This window comes from Podarcis cretensis (assembly GCF_951804945.1).
Source record: "Podarcis cretensis genome assembly, chromosome: 7".
Lineage (NCBI taxonomy): Eukaryota > Metazoa > Chordata > Lepidosauria > Squamata > Lacertidae > Podarcis > Podarcis cretensis.
Genome location: NC_137176.1, coordinates 14,591,527 through 14,597,526, shown reverse-complemented (window position 1 = coordinate 14,597,526; position 6,000 = coordinate 14,591,527). Strand labels below are relative to the sequence as shown.

At 41.6% G+C, this 6,000-nt stretch overlaps 1 long non-coding RNA gene across 4 annotated transcripts in view; it reads left to right on the top strand.

Moving 5' to 3' along the window:
- Positions 1-770: 770 nt before the first annotated feature.
- The window catches only part of LOC307220952, a 47,344-nt gene continuing 42,114 nt past the window's right edge, over positions 771-6,000 (top strand). For all 4 annotated transcript variants that reach the window (XR_013841196.1, XR_013841197.1, XR_013841198.1 and 1 more), the window contains exon 1: positions 771-1,221. This is a non-coding gene — a long non-coding RNA (uncharacterized lncRNA). The remainder of the gene's footprint in view (positions 1,222-6,000) is intronic.

The following is a 6,000-nucleotide window of genomic DNA, read 5'->3' as shown; positions in this document are numbered from 1 at the left end:
TTGCACGACATTGCACGTGTGACGTCAAGACATCACACAATGTTGCGTCGGCCTCTAGATCCTCTGGAGACGCTGGCGCCTATGGTTATATATGTCCTCCCCATTAGCAAAAACACAACACCATGTTAACTATTTAACAAAGGCAACTACAGTGGTACCTCTGGTTACGTACTTAATTCGTTCTGGAGGTCCATTCTTAACCTGAAACTGTTCTTAACCTGAAGCACCACTTTAGCTAATGGGGCCTCCTGCTGCTGCCACGCTGCCGATTTCTGTTCTCATCCTGAAGCAAAGTTCTTAACCTGCGTGTGGCGATCACACAGGGTCCCCGGACGTTTGACGGTCTGTTGATCCCTGTGCCACCACTATGATCACTTCCCCGCTGCCACCAACCCGTTTCTCTTGGGTACACACTGAGTCCAGACAGTTGTTAACATTAAAACAAATAATCAAGTTTATTTTATAAGCATGAACAAGTTTATGGTTTCAGATAATTTTTCTTGTCAGTTTCTTATCCTTAGTTTCTATACCAGCCTATATCTTCCTAATAACTGCTAACTGGTTATCCCAACTGTCTATCTGACTCCTCCTAACAGTGTCACTCACTCCCTCACATCAAAACTAGACCAACCCACTGACTTATCCTCCCTCTTCCTTCTCCAACTCCCAACTGACTTTTCAACAACTCCAACTCTAACTCCTCCCCTTGGGTTCCCACTGGCCAATCACTTCACACTCATTTATCCCTTTCCTTATGACCCACCTAGGAAGGCAAATGCCACAGCGAGGTACTATTTCTGGGTTAGTGGAGTCTGTAACCTGAAGCATATGTAACCTGAGGTACCACTGTATTCTAGTGCAGACGGGATACATGGGATTCAGTTTTGAGTCAGGCTTTTTTTGGTGTGGCCAATCACTGCAAACATCTGAATGTTCATTCGCATCACAGCATGCAGGAAATTAACAACGTAATGTCTGCTATTTTCTAATTTCTTCCTCCTCACTCTGCAAACGTATTCCCAGGTGCCTCATTCACTTTACAAGCAGATGCAAAGGCTCATAAACTCAATTACAGCCCAAACGAACGAGACATTCTGAGAACTTTCTGTTGCTAAGGTAACCCACCCTCCATTGGTCGATGTTTACACTGAGTCTCCGGGTCTCTCGCTTTGGCAGTCGTGAAAATACATATGTAAGGAACAGAAGCAGAGAAACCATAAGGTATGGTAAACTTCTACAGCCACTAAGTGCTTTGGTTGGGAGCAGTAACTGCAGGACACAAATTCTGTTCATTGAAACTAGGAATCCATCTGCACTATGCATTTAATGCACTATGATACCACTTTAGACAGTCATGGCTTTCTCCAAAGAGTCTCCCGGGGACTGTTTTTTGTTACGAGTAGTAGTAGTAGTAGTAGTAGTAATAATAATTTATTATTTATTTATACCCCGCCCATCCAGGTGACTTTCCCCAGCCACTCTGGGCTGCTCCCAACAGAATATTAAAATACAATAGTCTATTAAACATTAAAAACTTCCCTAAACAGGGCTGCCTTCAGATGTTTTCTAAAAGCCCTTTGTAGCTTAGGGCCCTCGTATCTACAGGACCGCCTCTCCTGGTATGCCCCGCAGAGGACCTTAAGGTCCATGAATAACCATAGTTTAGAGGTCCCGGGCCCTAAGGATGTCAGACTATCCTCCACCGGGGCCAGGGCTTTTTCAGTGATGGCTCCGACCTGGTGGAATGCTCTGTCCTATGAGACTAGGGCCCTGCAGGATTTAACTGCCTTCCGTTGGGCCTGTAAGACAGAGCTATTCCGCCTGGCCTTTACTTTGAATTCAGCTTGGTCTTTTATTTCCCTTCCCTTCTCTTCCCTCCTCCTCCCCTTTTATGAAGATCACCCGCTCTGAGACCCCACAGCTAATTCTCCCCTGGCCTCCTCAGTGGCCCAAGTAGGACCAATTCAGCCAGCTAGCCCTGGGGATTATCTAATGCTTATATCCCCTAAATTGGTTTTTGAATTTTATTGTTATTCATGTTTTTATCCTGTATTTTATGCTGCTTTTATAATTAAGTGTTTTAAATTTGTTTTTAGCCGCCCTGAGCCCTTTGAACGAGGAAGGGCAGGGTATAAATAAATTATTATTATTATTATTATTATTATTATTATTATTATTAGTTTGGTAGTTGTTTATCTCTTTGACATCTGGTGGGAGGGTGTTCCACAGGGTGGGCGCCACTACCGAGAAGGCCCTCTGCCTGGTTCCCTGTAACTTGGCTTCTCACAGGGAGAAGGCCCTCAGTGCTGGACCTCAGTGTCCAGGCAGAATGATGGGGGTGGAGACGCTACCTCAGATATACTGGACTGAGGCTGTTTAGGGCCTTAAAGGTCAGCACCAACACTTTGAATTGTGCTCAGAAACATACTGGGAGTTATGTGGTCTCGGCAGCCGCCCCCAGTCATCAGTCTAGCTGCCGCATTCTGGATTAGTTGTAGTTTCCGGGTCACCTTCAAAGGTAGCCCCACATAGAGCGAATTGCAGTAGTCCAAGCAAGAGATAACTAAAGCATGAATCACTCTGGCAAGACAGTCCGCGGGCAGGTAGGGTCTCAGCCTGTATACCAGATGCAGCTGGTAGACAGCTGCCCTGGATACAGAATTGACCTGCACCTCCATGGACAGCTGTGAGTCCAAAATGACTCCCAGGCTGCACACTTGTTCCTTCAGGGGCACAGTAACCCCATTCAGGGCCAGGGAAAGCATTCCAGACCCTCCATGTCCCAGAATCCAGTGAGCCTTAAAAGTAGGAGAGCAAAGAGTTCAAAGACTTCTTCTTTGTGGAACAGGAATTCAATAATATGAAGGACCCATCATTCCTATGCTGGACCACAAAGCCATCTTCCGAGCCCCCTCACTTGTAAAGCTTAGATCCTCACCATACTCATCCAAATCTTATTCCTGGTTCCTTATCTTCTCCTTTGTTATTTTTTCAAATACAGAGAAAAAGCTGCTATAGAGTGGATAAAGGAAATGTGGTTGTATGAATCAGTCCCAAAGTCACACATATAGTTGTTTATTTGATGGGCTGTGAATGTTTATCTATTGGCCTCAACTTGATGGGGGCACAAGCTGGCAAACCAATCTAAAACTTTCCCCTATAGTAAAAGTTAATATATCCCCCAAATAAAACTATTCATCACCTATTATGGAGATCCATCTTGACAGGGCTGAGATGCAGTCTGACTGTTAACTGTTTCTGGCTTTACCAAGACTTAAAGCAGATCCCCTTTGCGACATCACACATGACATCAGAATGTTATGTTTGCATTCAACCTCCTAGACTATCTCCAGGCCAGCAGCAATGGCCAGTAAACTTCTGCAGCCAAGTAACCATCATCCGGACTACCCAGTTGTTTCTACCTAGACTATTGGATGTTTATTTTTTGCTCTCATAATCAAAGCCTGAAGAAGAGCTGCATGTAATTATTATTATTATTATTATTATTATTATTATTATTATTATTATTATTATTAATAATAATAATAATACCCTGCCCATCTGGCTGGGTTTCCCCAGCCACCCTGGGCGGCTTCCAACACAATATTAAAATACAGTAATGCATTAAACATTAAAAGCTTCCCTAAACAGGGCTGCCTTCAGATGTCTGGTAGTTGTTGTACTCTCTCTCTCTCTCTCTTTTTTAAAGATATTTATTAAAGTTTCAAAAAAAAGATTACAGAATAAGAAAAATAAAAAAATAAAAAATACAGAGTACAGAGTACAGAAAAATAAAAACAGTTAAAAACAAATCAATCTTTTCATGTCTTGTCTTTCATTTGCTTGTTTCCCTGACCTCCTCACACCTCCCTTTTTTTGTATTCCAGTTCAGTTAGTTAATTCAGCAAATCCTTTCCCTCAAACCCTCTTTCTGGGGAACTCTTGGAATTTTTGAACGGTCTGATTTACAATCTGGTTTGCTAAGTACATATAAAATTGGCTTATCAATCATTAAATGGAAGGAGAGACCCTGGTTTTAGATATGGAAACAGTGGGGGGGGGGGGCATGCATGCTCCATAATTGTGAATGGATTTGGGAAATGTCACAGAGATGGCAACACTGAGCATTCCTTATCTGAGGCGAAAGTCAACGTTGGATGATAACGTATCAACACAATTTGAAATTGTTCTTTCCCCCAAGGCATTTTAAGGTTGATTTTTTTTTGTCCACAGGGAAGGTGAAAACTAGGAGAATCAAAATGAATATAAAGTTCACTTTCCTTATAAACCTCATGGCCAGCAGGCATAAGAAACAATCATTTGGAAGAAGGACATGTTATAAAAAGCAAACTGCAGATAAATGAGAGTCAAACTACCACGGATATGGTGTTTTTTTCATTGTAATTCCTCTATAGCTTGGTGGCCAATAAGGAAGTAGGAGGCTTGCCTGAAATAGTAACTAAATGCACAAAAAGAAATCTAAAGCAAAGCATAACAATACAAGTTTTAATTCTTCCATGGTGCACAGATTAAAACCTCATTTAAATGTCACTTTGCTGCCGCTCCTTCTCCAACTAACTACACTATGCTTTTCCATTCCATTAACCTTTCAAAAATATTTTCTCTTCTCTATTTAGGGGCAGGAAAGAGCACATAGAAAGATTTCAGTGCTGCTCAGCTTGCAGACTCATTGTCCTGTCACAGCTACATTGCGTTATGGGTCTGTAGCACCTTGCAGATTTTGAAAAATGTGGCAAATCTGTGATCAGAGATCCCTTGTGCAGAAACATCAGAGGTCTAAATACTGTTCAAAGAAGGATATAGTAGCATAAAGAGAAGCAGCTGGAATCCTATGGACCAGGTGGGTTTTTGATGAAAAAATATATATACATATATTTTTCGGTCAAGGTAAATTAAAAGGCAGAATTACCAACCACACTAGAAATTAAGGGCACAATGGTTATGGTTTGAAGATTACATGAACAAACACTGCTCTAAAGATAACATGCTGATATGTTTAGACTAAGCTTGTAAGGATGACCTGATGTTATATAATAATAATACCATAAAAGGAGTAATTACAGTGATAAATGATATGCAATGTAAATAAGAATTTAAATGATTTAAAGATGACGAGAGCTGGTGGAGGGAAGTCACATGGGTGTGGTATTTTATGTTCCTTTTGTCCTTACTTTTTCTTCTTCCTTTTTTGGTTTATTTTGTGGTTAAGTGTGTGTATCTTATTGTTTTGTTTGCTTGTAAGTACGCCTAAATAAAACGTTTAATAATAATAATTATAAGGCAGAATTTTGCTTCAGCGTTTCAAACTTTTCTTTCAAAACCTGTTGTTTGTAGGTTGTGATTTGCAAGACAGAGTTTGCATCACATCATCTATATCTTCAGTAAAAAAACAACCCCCAACTTTGGTGAAGAGAGTATAATAATAATAATAATAATAATAATAATAATAATAATAATAATTTATTTATACCCCTCCCATCTGGCTGGGTTTCCCCAGCCACTATGGGTGGCTCCCAACAGAATATTAAAAGCACGATAAAACATCAAATATTAATAACTTCCCTAAACAGGGCTGCCTTCAGATAGTTGTTTATTTCCTTGGCATCTGATGGGAGGGCGTTCCATAGGGCAGGCACCACCACCGAGAAGGCCCTCTGCCTGGTTCTCTGTCACCTCACTTCTCGCAGTGAGGGAACCACCAGAAGACCCTCAGAGCTGGACCACAGTGTCTGGGCTGAGCGATGGGGGTGGAAGCTCTCCTTCAGAATATGTTGTGGGGACACAGTTGGTTTTTTTCTGATCTGACATAGATTTTGATTGCAGTTATGACAAACTCATGACCTAGTCTTCACATGCAGCAGCATGACGTGGCAGCGTAGACTGTGCCATTTCAGGTTGCAGAGACAGTGGTGCTATGCTTTAATGTTCCTGCACGGGAAAAGCCTCCTTGCAGGTAACCCCCCACCCCAGTAATTCACA